Source organism: Rhinichthys klamathensis, unplaced genomic scaffold (assembly GCF_029890125.1).
Source record: "Rhinichthys klamathensis goyatoka isolate OS25496 unplaced genomic scaffold, OSU_Roscu_1.1 h1tg000232l_1, whole genome shotgun sequence".
NCBI classification, from domain to species: Eukaryota; Metazoa; Chordata; class Actinopteri; order Cypriniformes; family Leuciscidae; genus Rhinichthys; species Rhinichthys klamathensis.
The window spans coordinates 2447407-2470232 of NW_026606756.1; the positions used below are offsets into that span (position 1 = coordinate 2447407).

The 22826-nt window shown below is 42.4% G+C and overlaps 1 long non-coding RNA gene across 1 annotated transcript; it reads left to right on the plus strand.

Moving 5' to 3' along the window:
* Window positions 1-248: 248 nt before the first annotated feature.
* LOC130099664 (uncharacterized) lies at window positions 249-22136 on the plus strand. Its single transcript, XR_008808429.1, has 2 exons — window positions 249-346; window positions 21774-22136. It is a non-coding gene; the product is annotated as an uncharacterized LOC130099664 (long non-coding RNA).
* The last annotated feature ends 690 nt before the right edge of the window (window positions 22137-22826 follow it).

Consider the following 22826-nt stretch of genomic DNA (forward strand, 5'->3'; position numbering starts at 1 on the left):
CAGTGTTGCTGCATAAAACTAGCACCACTGTTGTGATGTGTGCATGTTTGTAGGGAGTTAGGATGTTGATTATACGGGTGCAGACGTCTTGCCTCCCCTCATTCCTGTTGCCTGTGATCTAAATGGCCTCCTCTCTTTTTGTAAGCACTACCTGGCACGCCATCTCTCTCCTTTCCTTTCCTTCTCTCTCTTGAATTCTCTTTCTCTCTCACTTACTCATACCCTTCTCTACCCTCTCCTCTCTTTTCAGGATATTGAGAAGGACCTTTGTCAGGAAGTAGAGGCCCATGGGGTGTTGGGTCGGTAGAGAGACACAAAGAAAGACTAGAGGATCACCTTTCAGAATGTAGGTAAAACAGATGCACTTTTAAGTTTTCGGACTGCAGGTATCAAAGACCTTTGGGTGAAAGAGTGCTGATGGAGTGGCTTTGTAATGAGTGTAATGAGAGGTATTTTATTGTTACTTTGATGGTGTTTATATGAACATAAAATTTGTAAGATCAGTGCCTTTGAGAACCTTAAGTATAAATAATAATTTATGTGAGATGATCAGTGATTGCTTCAAACTGGTGCCACAAGGGTTTGCTAGGGGGTCCACAAACAAATTGAGTGAAAACAAAACACACACACACACACATCCTTGTTTTTGTTACTTTGTGAGAAAGCTCTTTGTGTTACCAGGGATACACACACACACACACACACACACACACACACACACACACACAAAGATGTTGATTATACACATTTACAATTATTTTATTCTATTGATAGCCCTATAGTTTTAATATAAGTAATTTGCATAATTTTTTTGGAAAAAAATAAGTCTTCATCTCTCTTTATTTGCGGCGTTATGTTAGAGTCCAGCACAATTGTTTGTTAATAGATTGCAATCTCGGTTCAAACACCCACACACAATCTTATTCTTTTCAACCACACTGTACCATTATTTCTGTGTTACAATAATTGAAATTATGACAGAAGTACTGAGATAAAAGTTTATTATTGGGATGTAAACACTGGTGTACGGTAGCGAACAAAATAGAGGAAATCACCCTATGAAAGTAATGTGATGCTTCAAATAAAGATTCTATCAATTACATCGATACACCAGTAGGTGGCGACTGTTAAAACCATGTATGCCTATTTGTCATTGAATCATTCATTCAAGAGATTCATGCAGTAATGTAACAAGTGAAGTATTTATCTAGCATGCTCTGTTTTCATTATTTTAAAAACTCTTTGGAATATTTTTATATTAGATTACTGGATATTTATTGTGCAAAGTGCCACACACACACACACACACACACACCCCAAATTAAAAAGGATATTCTGTTTAGTTTTATACATATAACTTTAATAATGGGTAGAAAAAAAAACAAGATAAGTTAATACAAAGTAATTATTATAACAAAGACAATATTTTAATAGTTTGACTTGAGTCAATATAACGACAATATATACGACAATATAAAAGGCAATTATTTAATTTAAAAAATAACATGTTATCTTATACACTCACTAGCCACTTTATAGGTACACGTTCAACTGCTAGTTGACACAAATATCTAATCAGCCAATCACATGGCAGCACCTCAATGCATTAAGGCATATAGACTAGGGCTGCGGAAAGCTTAACCCTTGTGCATCAATTAAAAAAAGTTACAAATATGTCCATGTCAAAAAACTGTCATTCAAATTTGAAGCTTGGGGCCACAGACTTAAGTTTGGTCTCGTTTTAAAGAAGACCCTGGCAGATTATTGTTGAAGTACAAAAACAATTACATAGGTTTAAGTTTATGAACATTTTATTACAATTATTTGAGATTTTTTGGGGATTTAGAGTTTTTTTTCTCTCTCAAATATTACAAGCAAACACACATGTTTTATTACACACATACAAACCAAACTCTGACATACCAACACACCCACACAATTATCGCTGCATAATTTATCCAATTGACTATAATATGCAGAAGCAGAAATCAGGAATAAAGCCAGAATTTGCTTTATAGGCCAAACCTGAAAAAAATGGCACCATCTGGTAAAAAAAAAAGTAAAAATTTAAATTTTAAAGTCTTGCCAACAGAATAAAAGCTTCTTTAAAAAGATTGCATCATTTTATTGTTAAATGGCACTGGGATTAAAAATGGTAGTTTTAATGGGTTTCAATTGGGACATTTTTGTGATTGAAAGCTTTATATCTATGTAGTGTGCGCGCTGTGGCGGAAGCGTCAGCGGAAGCGTTCAGCTCTCATGTTCAGCCTCCTCGTGTGAAGACCGACTCGGGTAAAGACCTGCGACTCTATCTGCGCGACTCCACCGAGCAAGGACAACTGCAAGGCACTTAAGTATCTTCCCACCTTTTTTTTATTTCCCTTAATCAACATGTGCTTTCAATACATTCCTGTTGTCTCTCAACAACGCTCTCTCATCATGCACAGAAGGCAGCGCAATACTGCTAATCTGCGCCCTATTCTCTCATCCTCACACTCACCTCTCACTCTTTCTATGGGTCTATGGAAATGTCAATCAGCAGTCAATAAAGCTGACTTCATTCCAGCCTTTGCATCTCATTCTACTCTTAATATATTGGGCTTGACTGAGACCTGGATCCGTCCAGAAGACTCAGCAACCCCTGCTGCTCTCTCTAACAACTTCTCTTTCTCTCACACCCCTCGCCAGTCGGGGAGGGGTGGGGGTACTGGTCTTCTCATTTCTAACAATTGGAAATACTCAACTCTCTCTTCTCTATGCAGACTGATCTCATGAAATGGCGTATGTATGACACGCCAATTCGTATTTCCATTTTTGGCGTGCTATCAACACGCATAATCGCTTTTCAGCGTGTTTATCAACGCCTTTGACTTAACGTTATATTACTGTATTATGTACATATAAATATATGACCTACCCCAACCCCGTCCCTAAACCTACCCGTCACTGGGGTTAATACCATTTATGAGTCTTCTCCTACCATCCTAGGAAAAGAAATATCGCTCCACAGATGTAGAATATAGATTTTGCTTCGTTTCGCTCGGACATTTAACGGCGTACACATACACGCGGAATCACTCGGACGTTTAATGGCGTAGACATACACGCAAAAGATTTCGGCGTGGACATACACGCGGATAGCTCAAAATGCGTATAGATAACACGCCACTTGAATTGAAAGTGGCGTGTATGTTTACGCAAAGTCATGATGTCATGTTGCTCTATGCAATAACTACTCATTTGAATATCATGCTATTACACTTACAACTCCCATTAAGATCCATATTGTAGTCATATATCGCCCCCCAGGTCAACTGGGAAGCTTTGTAGAGGAGCTGGATGTGCTGCTTTCCTCTTTCCCTGAGGATGGCATCCCACTTGTAGTCTTTGGCGACTTCAACATTCATCTAGAGAAGCCGTATGCAACAGACTTCATCTCTCCCCTAGCCTCTTTCGATCTCCAACGGCTTATCACCACAGGTACTCACAAGTCAGGCAACCAACTGGACCTGGTTTACACATGCAACCGCATCACTGACAATATTTTGGTGAAACCTCTCAACGTTTCAGACCATTTCCTCATTACTTTCAATCTACAACTCACTACCCATGCACCACCCACTCCCCTACCAGTTACTTTCAGACGAAACCTGCGCTCACTTTCTCCGTCCCATCTTTCCTCTGCTGTGTCATCTTCTCTTCCCTCACCCTTGCATTTCTCATCTCTGGATGTGAATACTGCAATGGATACTTTATGCTCCATTCTAAGCTTTTCTTTAGACAACATCTGCCCTCTCTCCTCCAGGCCAGCACGCGCTACTCCCTCCAACCCCTGGTTATCTGAGGTTCTTCGTGAACACCGGACCGAACTCAGGGCAGCGGAGAGGAAATGGCACAAATCAAAAGACACATCTGACCTCAGTTGTTATGTGGATAGCAGATTAACCCAATTGCAGACAGCAAATAACTTAAACAGGGGTTTATTAAAGACAAAAACAGAAAACAAAACCCACGATGGGGCAAAACAAGACAGGATCAACTTGACAAAGATAAATACTCAGACGGAAAATAACAACTATGACAGGAACAAAACACTTCTTTAGACAAGACTTTCTATAAGATACTCACAGCTAGAATCACACAACGTATGATAATGAATCGCACAGGACAGCAAATACACAGGGATTAAATAGGGAACACTAATGACGAGGACAGGTGAAACTGACTAGACACTAATCACAAGACGAGGATAACAAGGGGGCGGGGTTACGAGACGAGACAACACAAGCACATGGTCCAAATAACAGACCATGCGCTTGTACATAAAACATGGGTCTGCCATGATCCTGCCACAAGACCAGAGAAAACAGAGACATGATGGCAGAATCATGACAGAAGTAGGTATCAATCTCTGCTCTCTGCCTTTTCTGCTGATGTTCACACCGTAAAATCTTCATATTTCCACAACAAGATCAACAGCGCCTCTAACACACGTTCACTGTTCAAGACATTCAACTCTCTCCTCTGTCCACCTCCACCACCACCCACCTCCTCGCTAACTGCTGATGATTTTGCTAACTTCTTCACTAACAAAACTACAACTATCAGCAGTCAGTTCTCAGCTTCACACACACAGGAACCCAGACTAACCTCTCCCACAGCCAACAACCTTCTCTCCTCCTTCACTCCACTAACCGAGGAAGAAGTATCTAAACTTCTCCTCTCTAGTCATCCTACCACCTGCCCTCTAGACCCCATCCCCTCACACCTTCTACAAGCAATCTCTCCCACACTTCTTCCAGCTCTCACACACATCATCAACTCATCCTTCCACACTGGCATTTTCCCTACAGCATTTAAGCAGGCTCGGGTAACTCCACTGCTTAAAAAAACAACATGATTGGATGTCAACCAATCTGGCTTCAAGAAAGGGCATTCAACCGAGACGGCACTGCTGTCGGTCACCGAAGCCCTGCGGATCGCAAAAGCTGCTTCCAAATCATCAGTTCTCATTCTCCTGGACCTGTCTGCTGCCTTCGACACTGTGAACCATCAGATCCTTCTGTCCACCCTCTCATCACTGGGCATCACAGGTACTCCTCTCTACTGGTTTGAGTCCTATCTCACAGGTAGGTCCTTCAGGGTCACATGGAGAGGTGAGGTATCCAAAGCACATCAACTGACCACAGGGGTTCCCCAGGGTTCAGTTCTTGGACCGCTCCTCTTCTCCATTTACACCACATCACTGGGACCCATCATACAGGCACATGGTTTCTCTTACCATTGCTATGCTGATGACACCCAGCTCTACCTCTCATTTCAACCAGATGATCCCACAGTAGCTGTACGGATCTCAAGCTGTCTGGCGGACATCTCGGCATGGATGAAGGAACATCATCTGCAGCTCAACCTGGCAAAGACTGAGCTTCTCATCCTCCCTGCCAATCCGTCTCTACAGCACGACTTCACTATTCAGCTAGTTTCTTCCTCAATCACCCCATCAAGGTCAGTCAGAAATCTTGGAGTAATCTTTGATGGCTGACCTTCACAGACCACATTACAAAGACAGCTCGATCATGCAGGTTTGCTATGCACAACATCAGGAAGATCAGGCCTTTCCTAACTGAGCATGCAACACAACTTCTCGTCCAGGCCCTGGTCATTTCTAGGCTTGATTACTGCAATGCTCTTCTGGCTGGACTTCCATCATGTGCAACTAAACCTCTACAAATGATCCAGAATGCTGCAGCTCGTCTTGTCTTCAACGAGCCCAAAAGGGCCCACGTCACTCCTCTGTTCATCTCTCTGCACTGGCTACCACTCGCTGCTCGCATCAAGTTCAAGGTGTTGACACTTGCTTACAGATTGACCACAGGATCAGCTCCCTCCTACTTCCACTCTCTACTACAAGTCTACATCCCAACCAGAAGCCTACAATCAGTCAATGAGCGACGGCTCATGGTACCATCACAGAGAGCCTCAAAATCACTCTCCAGAACATTCTCATTCACGGTACCATGCTGGTGGAATGATCTGCCCACCCTCATCCGGAATGCAGAATCCCTGACAGCATTCAAAAGACAACTGAAAACTTATCTCTTCCGTGAGCACTTAACATAAAAAAAAAAAAAAATCAAAACAAATTATTTCCTTTTCCTTTAAATCCTTGCTTATCTGGCTCATGCTACTCCGAGCAATGTCTGAACTTTGTATTTTGAGCACTTCTTGCGTTGTTTTTGCCTCTTCACGATGACTCACTTGGTTTAGTCCTCAATTGTAAGTCGCTTTGGATAAAAGTGTCTGCTAAATGACTAAATGTAAAATGTAAATGTAAAAGGTGCTGAGAGGAACTATTTTGTGTACCTAGTGCAAAATAGATTTTTTTTTAAAGGAAATGGGGGTGAAGTAGTAAAATTCCAATAAAAATACACACCTGTGCCAAAATGTATGCTGTTGGCATTAACACTGGCAAAATGAAATAAAAAACAAAACTGAAAAAGACACAATTTCCATAAGGATGCACAAGGGTTAAAAATGCTGCCTTCGATGGATGGTAGTTCAAGACCTTCGACCAAGGTAGGAAGCCATCAAGGCACGTTCGAATGTTAGCTGCACCTCCTGACTCCTGAGATACCTTCATCTGATCGATTTTTGAACGCAGCATAGATGTATTTGTAACGGGGTTCGTTGTTGTGGGAAGAAGGAGGTGGGAACCGGTGAGCATTCAACACTTTAATAGTAAAATAAAAAAATTAAATAAAAAAGTAAAAGACAGCAGCCCCTCACGGACGACTGCTGTCACATTTAATAAAACACAACATAAATCAGGCCTGTTCCTCTCTCGATCTTCACTGTCGTCGCTTCTCCTTTATGCTTTCGCTCCTCCGTGAGAGATGCGAGACCGGTGCGTCTCACAGGTGTCATTCATTATCACTATCACTATCACCGGCCTCGCGCCGTTCTCTCACGTCCCTCGGCCTCGTCCTGCTCGCCACAGTATTCTTTGCTGATTTTGATATACCATAATCCTGTGCTTTCCATTCTGTGACAGTTGAGCTAAAAAATAAAGATGGCGCCTGGAAGTTGCAGTTGGTGATCAGTTTGTGTGTAAATGTGTTTTGATCAACTTCTGATTTCTGATGTAATTTTTTTCAGTGAGAAATAACTATTGTAGTAATTAAATATTTGCTTCGTTATCACCAAAGTATATTTATAAATATATCAACAAAATATATTTTGCTCTGAATATTTCAGAAACTGCTGATTTTACAAAGAAAATATCCAGTGAGCTGCAGTTCTGTGGGTGAAAATGCCTTCTTGATGCCAGAGGTCAGAGGAGAATGGCCAGACTGGTTCGAGCTGATACAAAGGCAACAGTTCTGCTGACATGTCCATCCCTTTATGACCACAGTGACCATCATCTGAAAGCTACTTCCAGCAGGATAACATGCCATGTCACAAAGCTCAATTCATCTCAAACTGGCTTATTGAACATGCCAATGAGTTCCGGTCCGTGTATCTTTTGGTCATTTGATTTCCTGTTTGGAATGGAATAACGAGAAATGAAAACCAGCTAGTTTTTTTTTTTTTTTACTAAAAATTTGATTTTGGCTTGATTTTTCATTTTTCATTTGTGGTTTACAAATCGGTTTATGGTTTCGATATTTCATTTTCACACGTGGGCGGCACTGAAACGCCCCTTTCATCTGATTGGTTAAACCGCTCCGCCTTCAGTACGAGCTTTTCTTTCTGTCAGGCAGAAGAAGAGTCACGAGTGCGGCACTGACAAATGCACTTTAATAAAATAATGTCTGAAACCACCACTCACTGTTAACTACGCACAATATTTGAAGCAGAAATATGTTGCTGGTCACGTAACTCATGCTGCTGCGACTTGCAAGCGACCCCATTAATGTGAGACACAGTACGCCTAGATATTTTAGCATGATGTATTTCCCATTGATAAATACCGTGCGAATAGTTCCGTCTCTTTGGATAAAAGGGAAGTGGCAATAAAAATCAATAATAGACTGAACTGTACCATGATAAAATATGTCCGTAACATTAGATGTCCGTAGATGACCTATACCCATAACGGTTACAGAGTTAGGGGATAACACAGTTTGTAGTAGTATAAAAATCATTATGTCTAGATGTTTATTATGTCTTTCATGTTTTAAAGTTCCCATAAAACATGAAAACCCAACAACCCAATGGGAATATATCCTTGTTGTGTAAAACATCTGTTCATAATGTGATTACACAATTACAATACGAATAGCACCGGGAGGCGTCTGGAATAACTGTGCAATGATTAATCCGCATTTTTAAGCCAGCTAATTTTACAGTCGGCTCATATTCAGAATGTATTTCTCGTATAACGGCAACGACCGCACAAATGGGCTTCCTTTGTGAAATATAGCAGACCACTTTTTTTAAACTGTTATTTAAGATATACACTCACCTAAAGGATTATTAGGAACACCATACTAATACTGTGTTTGACCCCCTTTCGCCTTCAGAACTGCCTTAATTCTACGTGGCATTGATTCAACAAGGTGCTGAAAGCATTCTTTAGAAATGTTGGCCCATATTGATAGGATAGCATCTTGCAGTTGATGGAGATTTGTGGGATGCACATCCAGGGCACGAAGCCCCCGTTCCACCACATCCCAAAGATGCTCTATTGGGTTGAGATCTGGTGACTGTGGGGGCCATTTTAGTACAGTAAACTCATTGTCATGTTCAAGAAACCAATTTGAAATGATTCGAGCTTTGTGACATGGTGCATTATCCTGCTGGAAGTAGCCATCAGAGGATGGGTACATGGTGGCCATAAAGGGATGGACATGGTCAGAAACAATGCTCAGGTAGGCAGTGGCATTTAAACGATGCCCAATTGGCACTAAGGGGCCTAAAGTGTGCCAAGAAAACATCCCCCACACCATTACACCACCACCACCAGCCTGCACAGTGGTAACAAGGCATGATGGATCCATGTTTCTCATTCTGTTTACGCCAAATTCTGACTCTACCATCTGAATGTCTCAACAGAAATCGAGACTCATCAGACCAGGCAACATTTTTCCAGTCTTCAACTGTCCAATTTTGGTGAGCTCTTGCAAATTGTAGCCTCTTTTTCCTATTTGTAGTGGAGATGAGTGGTACCCGGTGGGGTCTTCTGCTGTTGTAGCCCATCCGCCTCAAGGTTGTGCGTGTTGTGGCTTCACAAATGCTTTGCTGCATACCTCGGTTGTAACAAGTGGTTATTTCAGTCAAAGTCGCTCTTCTATCAGCTTGAATCAGTCGGCCCATTCTCCTCTGACCTCTAGCATCAACAAGGCATTTTCGCCCACAGGACTGCCGCATACTGGATGTTTTTCCCTTTTCACACCATTCTTTGTAAACCCTAGAAATGGTTGTGTGTGAAAATCCCAGTAACTGAGCAGATTGTGAAATACTCAGACCGTCCCGTCTGGCACCAACAACCATGCCACGCTCAAAATTGCTTAAATCACCTTTCTTTCCCATTCTGACATTCAGTTTGGAGTTCAGGAGATTGTCTTGACCAGGACCACACCCCTAAATGCATCGAAGCAACTGCCATGTGATTGGTTGATTAGATAATTGCATTAATGAGAAATTGAACAGGTGTTCCTAATAATCCTTTAGGTGAGTGTATTTGTGCATAAATGTTTGCATTCAAGTTTTTCGTAAAGTCAGTCAGAAAGACAGACAGTTCCTAATAATCCTTTAGGTGAGTGTATTTGTGCATAAATGTTTGCATTCAAGTTTTTCGTAAAGTCAGTCAGAAAGACAGACAGACGTACAGACAGATAGATAGATAGATAGATAGATAGATAGATAGATAGATAGATAGATAGATAGATAGATAGATAGATAGATAGATAGATAGATATGCGCTCGTCTTCACAAAAACTACATGCAGGGTTTTTAAACATCTCGTGTGGAGAAAATATTGTTTATTATGGGCAGTATGGCAAGCCATGGCAAAAAGCAGGCTAACAACAACTAACAATATCTTAAAAGTAACTAGAGAGTGGCAAACTTTGAGGTAGGGTTCAAGTTTTAATTAGTTGTACAGCTTGAAATGTAAAGCTTGTTCTCATACACAGATATGGCCTATTTATGAATGAAATTCGTGTTTTTATTTGTCATTTAAACTGATGCAAACAGGAAAAGAGAGTAGAAAGACATATTATCCTGTCGCCCCCTCTAGTGAACAGCATTAAGTATTACGCCTTCATTGCTCAGATAAGGCAAGTCAATGGATTTTTGGGGAAAGTAAGTCTGACCAGTTAGAAAAGATATAGGCAAGTCAGACCAGTCTGAAGGTCTGTGCTGAGTTAGGTGAAGCATTAAAGTTCTAGGCGGAGTCAATTTCTCATAATAATAATAAATAATAATAATGTTTAAATATATGCTGGCTTTCTCAAGCCAACATAATAAACATAACTCAGAGAAACATCGACCAATTCAGTATGTAATAAAATTGTATTAGTTTTATAATAAAACTAATAACATTTTAAAGGTATGCCGTGCTCTTCAACTGACATGATTTTAATTAATCCCAAACCCTGCTAATTTTGTAAGTATTAATGTACGTTCACTGATTCTAGCTTCTCTCTTTTCTGTCTCTTTCTTTTGATGTGAACTGAATAGGCTACACATGCTTACATTTATAAATATAAACTTTATTTCTATTCAATTTCAAAATTATTTAGGCTGTACATGTGTCACACACACCTTTTGATGTAAATAAAAGACGAGAGTGGTAAATGTTATGGACATATTATCATGGTAATTGTTTAGGCTTACAGCACGATGAAGGAGCTTTTGTGGACGGTTCATGTTCCCATTGCGGGAATATGACTGTCGTGGTGTTGAGATCGAGACTCGCCTTCGTCCGCCAAGGGCGAGTCCCCATTACCTTGCCCCACCCCCGGGTGCTGTGTGGGATGGGTGATCAGAGGATAGTGATGGATGTCTCGCCCGGTAACCATGTCTGTGGTTCCCTGGCCCCTGGCACGGTGTGTGTAAGCCTAAAGATGCTTCCTACCACTCCACCTGGCCCCGAAACTGACCAGCAGACTCGGCTTGCGATTCATTTTGCTTGGCTTCCGCCCTGGCTCAGTGATATTCATCATACCTAGGTGTTTAGCTGAGATGCTCCTATTATTAGTGATATTTATCACACCTACGTGTTGAGCGCTGCTCCTGTCCTGTGTGCACACGTCGAAGGACGCAATGTAGCCTCTTCCTCCAGCCGATATGAAGACCGGTTTCTACAAACCGGTACTTCTTTGTACCCTAGATATGTGGTGGGTTATGGCCATCTTGGACCAATTGAAAATGAGCAATTGTCAATTGAAATGGGCCCTTTTTCGAAAGCCTCTGTTCAAGTTGCTAACAGAGATGCATTTTCCAATGCTCTGTCCCCAAGGTTGGCCTGCAGCATTCGACCTGAAGGACAGTACTTCAGATCTCTATCCTTCCATTCTGTGTTCTTGCATTTGAAGGTGCGAAGTATCAGTACAAAGTCCTACCCTTCGAGTGCTCCATAGCCAGTTGGGTCTTCAGGTCAACTGGGAGAGAGTAATCTCGCCCACGGGCTGAGTATCTCTTTTTCAGTTTGGAGAAGGATTCGGTCCAACACGTCTCTTCAAGAAGAGAGTGTGTTCGGCTGGTGCTATATAGAAGTGAGAAAGGGTCCCACTGAAAGAACTTTCAGAGGCTCCTGGGGCATATGGCAGACGCAGCCGCTTGGCTTCCTCCATATGAAGACCGCTTCAGCACAAGCTTCATGATCGATTCCCGAGGTGACCGTGGCAGAGCGGCAAACGGCCTGTGTGACAACAGATCATCCCGGCCTGCCGCCAAACCCTCAGCCTGTGATCAGACCTTTCGTTTCTCCAGGCCAAACCGCCCCTAGAACGAGGTCCACTAACACCAACTGAGGGGCCATGTACAAGGGCATGCTTTAACCCTCTGGGGTCTAAGGTGTTTTTGGGGTCCTTGAGATGTTTTGACATGCCCTGACATTTGTGCATTTTTCAGTTGCTTATAAACATATTAATGGCACAGGTGAAATTACACTCTATTTGGCACAAACAGGGCTACCATAATATATGAGCAACATGTATGTACATGTTTGTATTTTTGAGAGAATATTGTTTATGCATGGTTATTGAAAAAACTAAAAATTAAAGTTTCTGAAATAAGGCCACAAAACGTCTCGGGTTACGACTGTAACCCTTGTTCCCTGAGAAGGGAACGAGACACTGCATCGACTACGACCGTTTGGGGAACGCCCTTAGCGTAACGCATCTGAAGTATGAATGAAACTAATCCAATCCTGATTGGTGCTGCGTCATGACGTAACGTGACGGCATACACGGAAGCTACAAAGGGACGCCGGCACACAACAGAGTTCGCTTCTGCGATGAAGCAAGTCGCTCCCAGGCAGGGGAAGGCGTGGCGGAGGGACGCAGTGTCTCATTCCCTTCTCAGGGAACAAGGGTTACAGTCGTAACCCGAGACGTTCCCTTTCGAGGGAACTCGAACTGCGTCGACTACGACACTTTGGGGAATGAGTACCCACTATGCCACAACAAGCCCTGCCTGTCCCAGTGTGAAGCTGCGCACAGGCACACTTAGGACGAGAGCACTAGAGTGCCTGGCGTAGAAGAAATGCCCAGGCTATAGAATCTGATAAAAGTATGAGGGGTAGCCTATCCTGCTGCATCGCACACTTGTTGGATCGGGGCCCCTGAAAGGAGGGCTCTAGAGGACGCCATGCCTCCGGTTGAATGAGCCCTCACGGCCAAAGGTGAAGGCAAGCTGTGCACCTGATAGGCCATAGAGATAGTCTGAACGACCCAGTTACTGATGGTCTGTTTGGATGCGGGAAGCCCCTTCTTGGGCGACCCGAAGCACACCAGCAACTGAACTGACTTCCGCCATGAAGAAGACCTATGGACATATATCTTGAGCTCTGACAGGGCAGAGCAAATTAAGTCTTTCTTCATCCGCCATCACGTGAGGTGGAGGATGAAAGCCTGCAGAACCATAGGCCATGCCACATTAGATGGCACTTTAGGCACATAGCCCGGCCTGGGATGCAAGATAGCCTTAATGTTGCGTGGAGAAAACTTCAGGCACCCATGAGATATAGAGAGTGTCTGAAGGTCTCCTACTCTCTTATTCAATAATGCGATTAGAACAAAGCACTTAAGAATAAATAACTTACTACATCAGCTGGATCCACTCCTTGAAATGAAACTACCAGCACTTCTGAGGTAACTTTTCCAGGATTATTACGATAGTATTATTCCTTAAGGCGCAGCAAGACGAGGTAAAGTACAAGATGCATATTAAACTGGATGTTTTATCCAGCTGATGTGGGCGTTTTCATGGCTTGCCTCAACATTTGCGTTTGAATAGCGCGCGCTCTTAGTGGGCGTGGTCACATTAACACGTAATAAGCTATAATTAGCTGAAAGGAAAAAGACTGACATCTTTCTCTTTTCATACAGATTACATAAACTGAGAATATTTGTTTTTTATATAAATTACTTCATTTAAAAGAAGAGAATTTCAGCTTTATAACAAAAAATCTTTCGTGCCTGTGTGACAAGTATTTACTTAGTTACAGTTCATTTTCAACTTCACTGACAGAGAGAAGGCAAAATTTGCATCATGTTTATTTTTCTTTATTTGACAAAAAGCAGAACACTTTGTTTTTATTGTGAGTATCCACAAAAAATATAGACACTTAACAGGATCTAATGATGTACAACACTTATATGTAAGATCAAAATCAACAGAGTAATTTGAGTCTCTTTTGCACTGATAAGGAAAAAAGTGAGCTCGTCGCACCGGCGCAATAGCCGACCCCAGAGAGTTAATGGAGGCCTGGGCGACCTCCGACTGCATTGGGATTCGTGCCTCGAGTTGTTGCAGTTCACCTCGCTTTGAGCCACCGCTGCTCAGCGAGCTGGTAATGGTCCGAGGATCGCGACCGTTGCGCTAAGATTCCCTCGCATGTCACAACTCGCCCGTCACCTCCTCCTTGGAGTCAGAAGCTTCTGAGGTCGCTTCATTCCACTATTTCTTCCAGCCTGCTCAATCGTGCCGCCGACGAGCCTCACGACAGTTATGCCCAGGGAGAGTGGAGAGCAGGGACCACTTCGGGGGCGCACAGTTACATCTGTTTGCCTCTCCGGATTCGTCCCTCTGCCAGTTGTGTTATTTCTGTCTAAGTGGACAACCCTTGGACAGACACTAGCTCTCAGCTTGCCCCGGGGCTCTGCAGAAATGCGTTCTCCAGTGAGCCTTCTTAAAAAGCGGCTATGTGGTTCATTGTCGCTTGACGCCTGCTGATTTTCATCACACTCAGGTGTTGAGCAGAAATGCTCCTGAAGCATTTTAGGACCGGCATTCAAGGCTGGTCCTAAAAACTGGACGCGGAGGTTTAGGTGGCTACCACAGGAATACGTGGTAGTTACCATCACTTCTAAAAAGAGGACCAGCACCCCCTAAAAAGAGGAAGTTGTGCTTACGCCAATTAGAAGTGGAACCTATTTGTTGAGTGAGTCTTCTCTCCGTGAGGAGATCCTGAGAGCGTTCGGGTCATTTAAGTGCTCTCTTTCCTGCAAGATGGGTTGGAGTAGGCTTTTCTCCACCCTCAAAATTATGTCGCCTCTGTTTTCTTGACGCACATCATGATGCAGAAGCATGGGAAGCACGTCCTGATCGTCGGGTTCCTGAGGGACCAATAGAATCTGCCTTGCCCCCCTCTTTATCCTCTTGGGCCTTATCTCTGGTGCTACTGCATTGCAGAGACCGCCCCTGAGCCACTGCAGGCAGTGAGTTAAAAATTCTGTGTTAAAACAGTTCTCCTGCTTTCATGGTCTCTACTAGAGGGTAGGGACTTGCTCGCTTTCGGTCAACGAGTTGTGCCTGGAATTCGGGCCGGCTACTCTCACGAGCTTGGCCTGGATATGTGCCCAAGGTTCCTACCGCTCCCTAAAGAGACCAGGTGGTGAACCTGCAAGCGCTGCCTGGAGGAGGCAGACCCAGCCCTGGCTTTACTCTGTCCGTCCGCTCCATTGCGGTCATACGTGCACAGAATTCAAAGCCTGGACCTCAGACTGGCTCTTGTCTGTTACGGGAACCAGCAGAAGGGAAGGCTGTTTCCAAGCAGAGGTTTGCCCACTACATGTGGTTGCCTTCATCTTTGTGAGAAAGTTTTCCCAAGGTGCACGTGCCCACCTGGGTGGTGAGCTCCTCCTAAGTGAGGGCATTGCTCCCTCCTAGGTATTGACACAGAGTGCCTCACTGAACAGATGTTAAATAGAGTTGGGGGCTGGGCGACACCCATCATGTTCGCTAGAAAACTAGCCTATGTGTTGAACCACTGCTTCCCGTGGGCTCCCTTTACATGAAGCCAGTTTCACTGTAAGCCCGTTGTTTCGGCTTGCTGCACCATTCCCCTCCTATGGACTGGATAAGTGCGCACTTCTTGCTCCAGTTGAGTTTCCCTTTTTTAGCCGAACCCTGTCGAGTTCCTCCATACCCTTCGGCAACGGACGTGGCGGAATGTCCGAAGCCAGCCCTATCACTCGTATACACTATTGGACGACGGAACTTGCGACCATAGTTGGCTTTGGGAAACGCACCCCAGGACGTTCTCTAATACTATAGGTGCTCCATTGAGAAGGTACTTCAATAAATCACAGTTCTCAGTGATTCTCCACTGATAAGACACAGTAAGCAATACCAGTAGATCAGTGTCACTGCAGCATCTTCGATTTATATCAGTAAAGTAAAAGGAGATTGGTACTTCAACTGTAATCTTCCGTTAGAAGAAGAATAAAAACCCAAATTGAAAAAGACCCCTGTTATGGGCTGTGTAGGGTGCCTCCGGCAATAAAGGTGTGTGTGTGTGTGTGTGTTTCTGTGTTGAATAAATAAATGTTGTGTTCTGAGCTGTCAGATGTTTGTGTGGCAGCTGCACAAAGATCTGACAGCCTATGAATCAAAAGCAGCCCTGCACCAGCAGCCATTAATATGCAAACAGAGAAGACGGCTTAAGTTTAATTTATATAATATTCCCCAAAGAATCATTATTATTCTAGGGATCTTGCCAGCAACATTTGGCCTATAAAGAAATTAACTTTGTCTCCTTGTTAAGTACACCAATGCATCAAGCTATAATCTCTGCAATAGATGAATCATATTTCATATTATACAAGACGAATGTATTCATATTTCACATTTTTCTAATTTTTCCTGTCTGACCATCTGTATGTATTAAGTCTCAGTAAGATTAATCTCTTGATCCTATTGGAGTAGGAGGCAGGTGTTTTCCCTAATACATCTATGAGTAAATAAGGCCTAGTATCAGGACATAATCCCCTGCATTATTTTTATATCTCACACCAATGTCACAATTTCTATTGTGTGTGCGTGTGTATGTGAATGGTGGGGGTAGCATATGCCCAGACATTTCCTAAGAGCAGCATGTGAATATCAGTGGTGTATGAAATTGCTTGGAATGTCTCCGGATCATAGTGCTAAATCATTTAAAAGCTCCTTCCCCTTGAAACGGTATCCGTCTTGACAGGAAAGTATGCATACATCTATGTGTGCATGTGTAAGAAATGGGGGAACTGGAGGTGTGTTTAAAGAGAGAATGCAAGGGTCAATGCAATTGTGACCTCTATCTATTGCTGCATTACCAGATCCTTTGTGATTTATCAAATCAGCTTCTCATTCATAACATAAAGTGATCGAGCATCAGCATAAGTCTGTCGTCAGTCAAATCTGTTAAAGTCTGGTCTCTTGTTTGTTGGCTTGTGCGTACTAATAGTATGTATTCTCATTGCAGTGCGCAGCTCTCACAGATAAACATCTCTTCAGAGGCACTTTAGGAATACTGATTGGGATGGCCATTTGCAATATGAAAATGAATTCCTAAGCCCTTCAGTTGCCTTCATCTGGGACTGATCTTAGGTCAGCCCCCACAAGGCTCATGCACGCTGCGTAATTCATCCCTCCGTATTATCTTAATAATGATAAATTTGTTGCCTTATGAGTAGAGATGTATCCGCTGATGGGGCTTTGGCTGTTATTTAGGAAGGGGTTTGGATCACTTTTGCCCTCTAATCCTACGGATAATGAGGGGGGGCTGTCACCATCACAGAATTGTATTGTAATTGTTAAGAGCAATTTACGGTACATGTAAGAAATATAACTGATTATGAAGTGCAATCTTTGCATTGTTTTTAGGTCTGTCCAGGGAGGTAGTAATCAATATTTGAGCAAATTTGTCTGATGAGGTAAAAGCACACACACACACACACACACACACACACACACACACACACACACACACACACACACACACACACACACACACACACACACACACACACACACACACACACACACACTATCAATTACACTTACATTTTTATAATAATATACTGTGTAATTCATGCCAAATTAGACATTCTCATCTTTTTCTTTTCAGTGTTGAAACTTAATAATTAATAAACACAATCAATCAATCACATTTATTTATATAGCACATTTAAAAACAACACATGTTGGCCAAAGTGCTTTACATGTACCAGGATCTAACAAATTCATACAACCTAAAAAAGCACAAGACCAAATACAAAACAAATACAAAAATCACTGTAAATTAAACAATCGAACGCAAGTGAGAATAAATGGTCTTTAAGTGAGATTTGAAAACTTAGAGATAGGTACAGGATCATGCACAAGGACGTTATTTTGAATGTAGAATAGCATTAATGTCCTTATGGGCTTGTTGGAATTTTTATAATATCTATTAGGGTTATCAAACCTCCTTAGGAACAGTCTGTGTTAGTCTGTCTTTCTTAGCTTGTGTGCGTGTTTAAGTTTAGATCTGGCCTGTCAGGCTAATTGATGACTACTGGGTGCATTTCGGAAGCCAAGGGCACGGAAACTCCTCGGGAAAGTCCCTGTTGCGTGTCTCTTGGGCCTCTCATTGAACACTGAAAGACTGGCAGGGACACTTCAACCCTGCAAGAAGTGGCTGGGTTACACCCACCCTCCTTCCTTCCTCCCAGCATGCATGTGGCCTCCTTACCAGCAACAAGGTTAACATTTGTGTCTGGGGAGTGGCAGTGCTGCTTTCTGTCTGTCTTGATACATGCTTGAATTCTATGTTTGTGTCTTTGTTTCTTTCTCTCGCCTCTATCGTTTGGAAATCCGAGTAAAGACCGTAATCTAGTTTTCTTTTTGTTCCTTGTAATACGTTTTTAATTATGAGCCTTTGGGGCCTTAATTTTCATACAGACTTCATGGTAAAGTGTTTGTTCAAACATATACAAGCGCACACACTTTTGCACGAATCGTGACTCCCGGCTGGCATTCATTAGGGCTTGTAATTGATTGCACATGGCGGCTGAATATGTGATATGTGTATGTTCCCTCACACGAAAGGTGTAGAGGGGAATTGCCTGGTCGTAGCATTGTTAGCCGTCTCCTGGGGGGACAGATTTCCTGTGCTTGCTTTGCACGCGTGGCATGCTGTTGGCCAAAGCGACGGGCCAGTGGTGAGGGAAATGCCACATGCCAGAAGATTTAATCAAGGCTGACAGTTAAGGCATGTAAGAAATGGGCACCATCTAAGAGAATAAGAGAAAACTGTCGCTTGCTATCTACCCATACTTTTTCATAACTATAAAAGGGAAAAAAAAGAAAAGAAAAAAATTAGAAAAGATAAAAAAAAAAAACAAGAACAAGGCCTAACTGCTCATACTGGACATGTGTATGCAATTACACCATGATGTACACAAACTCTTTGTTGTCTGTGAGATGACGGATGGCTGCAACTAATCACCACATCTGAAATTTGATCATCTAGAGTTCTTTTGAAGCCACATCTAATATGTATGTCAAGTGACTAAAGATATCATCAATTTCACAGACGATTTTGGTGAAGTCATATTAGATATTAATGTAGTGGCTCTGTAGAAAACGATTATCTTTAGAAATAAACCAAGAAATGTCAATAATAGCAAACCTGCAAAATATTAGACAACTTTTTTTTGTTATAAAGAAACTGCGAAATAAATATTTACCTTAATTAATAAGTAATTTAAAAAGACACAATTTAAGAATTCGTTCACACAACTTTCATAATGTAATTTCCATAACAGTTCATTGTGTCGGTGATGTCACATAAACATCATTGATACTACGTAAGTTAACCACTACAAAATAAACCAGTGTTCGCCGGCACTTTCAAATTCCTGCTTGTCAAATTCCGGAGTGTTATTGATAAACAATTGTTTCTCTGTGCAAATTGCTTTCATGTTGTCACCATATTCCAAAATCTTTTTCACTTGTTCACAAGCATCACTAAAACAGTGTTATGAATATTCTTTGCTTTTTTTGTGACTTAAAACACTGTTTATATGTGGATGGGATGCCACAGTGCAGAGAAATATTGTATTGTGGATGGGGCCTAAATTATACTGTGAATGTGGCATGATAAATGTTTGCACATACTCAAGAAATGATATTAAACCCAAATGAATATGAAAATGAAACCCGTGGATGTCTGTGTGTGTGTGTGGTGTGATCTCCATACCCTAGGTGAGAATGAAAAGTTTTCAGAACCTGTAACCTCTCTTCCCCTGCCAGTAATCTCCTCAGAACCCTTTAATCCTGGGCGCATGTAGATGCCGCGACAGGAATATTGCTGTTCATTTTCTTAATCTGCTCTCAAATGCCTTTCTGTTCCCTTGACGAAGCGCCCCTGCTCGCCTTGTTCTGTGGGGAATTAAGTGTACTTCACAGGATTCATGCAGAGGTAGATATTCTGGTCATGATGGAGCTTTAAGGAACACCCGTGCTCACGCGAGATCTCCAATGGCGCATTTCTCATAAATAGAGCAAGTGAAAGTGTGGAGGTATATATGTATATATGTATATATATATATATATATATATATATATAGAGAGAGAGAGAGAGAGAGAGAGAGAGAGAGAGAGAGAGAGAGAGAGAGAGAGAGAGAGAGAGAGAGAGAGAGAGAGAGAGAGAGAGAGAGAGAGAGAGAGAGAGAGAGAGAGAGAGAGAGAGAGAGAGAGAGAGAGAGAGAGAGAGAGAGAGAGAGAGAGAGAGAGAGAGAGAGAGAGAACACATGCCAAGCACTGGCATGATGAGTGTCTGCATTTGAAATCTAAGGAGGAGTAAAGCTGGTTTAAGTTGGCCTGGTTAATCTGTGTGCCCGTTTCATGTGACAGAGAGAGACAAGCCTGCACACCTCATTGAGAGGCTGAATATTATGCATTAAAGGCTTCAGTAGACAGGTAGACGGATAGAAAGATTGAAGCAGGCAACATGCAGTGCCTCATATCAATGGATAGCATGACACAGCCTACTGTAGAGCTTTTAGTCTGTTTGAGGACCTTTCCTTTAATCACCCTAATGATTCTCATGACATATTATAATATCATGCACATTAAAATGTTAACAACATGTGTTATAATAACCTGTCTGATTCATTTTCTTAGTATGGATTATTTGTTTCTGAAAGCTTGTGAAAATGCTTTTAATTCGTATAATCTCATAAAGCTTTTTTAGCCTGGTTTGCCTTACTGTACATGTTTCAGGCAGATTGTTACAGGTTATCTACCCTCAAGTAATATAAATGGTACATTATATATTCTAAACAAATAGATCATTTATACTATGATAGATCAATACAGGACATTGAAGTTGTTTTGTAAATGTTCTCAACCAAAAACAGATGGTTTATTTAATTTCCCTTATTTTCTCTTATTCTCTTTTTATGGATTGAGTATGCCAGTCAGTTGCTGGTGTGTGTGTGTGTGTGTGTGTGTGTGTGTGTGTGTGTGTGTGTGTGTGTGTGTGTGTGTGTGTGTGTGTGTGTGTGTGTGTGTGTGTGTGTGTGTGTGTGTGTGTGTGTGTGTGTGTGTGTGTGTGTGTGTGTGTGTGTGTGTGTGTGTGTGTGTGTGTGTGTGTGTGTGTGTGTGTGTGTGTGAGCAGGTGAGTCCTGTGTGCCAGCGGAGTGTAAAATGTGGCACTTGGATTGACACCCGAATGACAGATACCAGTGAAACTCACTCTCGCTTCAGACACCTGAGATTATTCTCAGGGAGCTGAAGCTATAAACAAAACATTGTCAATGGCTGCACTCGTGGATTGCCGTCCTCTGTTTTTTCTTTCTTTTGTGTTGCCATTTCAGCCCCACCCCCTGTTATTCAATAAAACATGGACGAAGGCTAAAATGTAGTGAAGAGAATATTTTTTTTTGTGCTGTTACTTGAAGAAACTCAATTATAAATGTATTGAGAGAAGCCTGTTCAACTCACTGAGCGGAACTAGGGGGCGATGGTGTGTGATGGAAATTCGTTCTTTTGAAACGACATGCTGTGTACATTTGCATGTGATTCTTCTGTCTGAAAGTGTTTGTTTGTGTTAATTCTTCATCCCCCCCAAAAAAACATCCCATGTCACAATCCTCAGCCCTGCAGAGTTAGTGAACAGTGAATGGAATACGGTTGGTTTGGTTCGCATGTGTGTTTTATGTTTATATTGGATGAGTTTTTTCCACACGCGGCTTCGAGCCACACTTCTGTGGATCCACTTAATTTTCTCTGTCCCAATTTCAACGCCTCCCATGGAAAATGCTGATTAGTCTTTTACTTTGTATCCCCTTCTTCAGGTCACCTTGTAAGGAGGGTCGTCTGGCGGTTGGGTGCGTGGAGGGGGAGGCAGCCAAGTGCCACACACACACTCCTTAAGACTTATGAGTGCATCATAACCTTGACCAAGACAATCTGTTCAACGACACTTAGCGAAGATTCCTCATGATGTCCCTAAGAGCCGCTGGGACTCGGCTCTTCTGTTCTTTCTGTGCGCTATCAGCTCAGCGCCAGATCGCCGCCCTTACCGTTCAACGGCCATTACTCCATTTGCAAGATAAATCTGGACTGCCGTGTCAAATCAATCACAACTGTCATTTCATCCACTCAGACCACAGCACTAAATTAAAGCCTTTTTGGCCCATATGCATTCCAAATAGTCATCAATTCTCCGCGGTACATTCATTGTTTGCTTTGACAGCTGCAGGCAGGTAACGAATGATAGGTAGTTTAATTTTGAGGCAGTGTGGGTTGGCATGGACGCTAGGCGGCAGTTGTTTGCGTCCTTTTTCTGTACTGCAATTGTACGTCTCATGTTGTGTGCACTCCATCTTCCCCTTCTTGGTGAGAGGGAACGCTAGTATATCACATTTTCCCTTTTTTTTGCATGGCTGTCGTACATGTGTCGACATTGTCTGTTAGCAAGTGTCTGAAATGTATATCTGGGTAAATATTTGTATCACCAAGGACGTGGGTAAGAACAAACAAGTGTTCCTGTAGGCCTTTGGTGAGGGACCCTACAGGCTTACAGCATGTCTACAGTGTGAATACAGCATGAAAACAGTCGTTCTGTTCTCAGGCCACGGTTCTGATCCCTGTCCTCCTCCTTGTTAGTCTGTAATAAACATGGCTTGTCCACTAAAAGATGACATGGAAAGGAAGATTTAGTCAGCAGCTGCGGGCTTTATTTTTTTATTATTTGAATGTGTTATTTCTTTTTGACATTGGATTAGGGATGTTAGTTTAAATAACATGTCTTTTCAGCCGATTGGGGTCACCGTGGACTGCGTGACAGACGTCATTTTTGGGATGTTGGGGAAAATTCCACAAATGTTGGCGATTGGTAGTCGAAA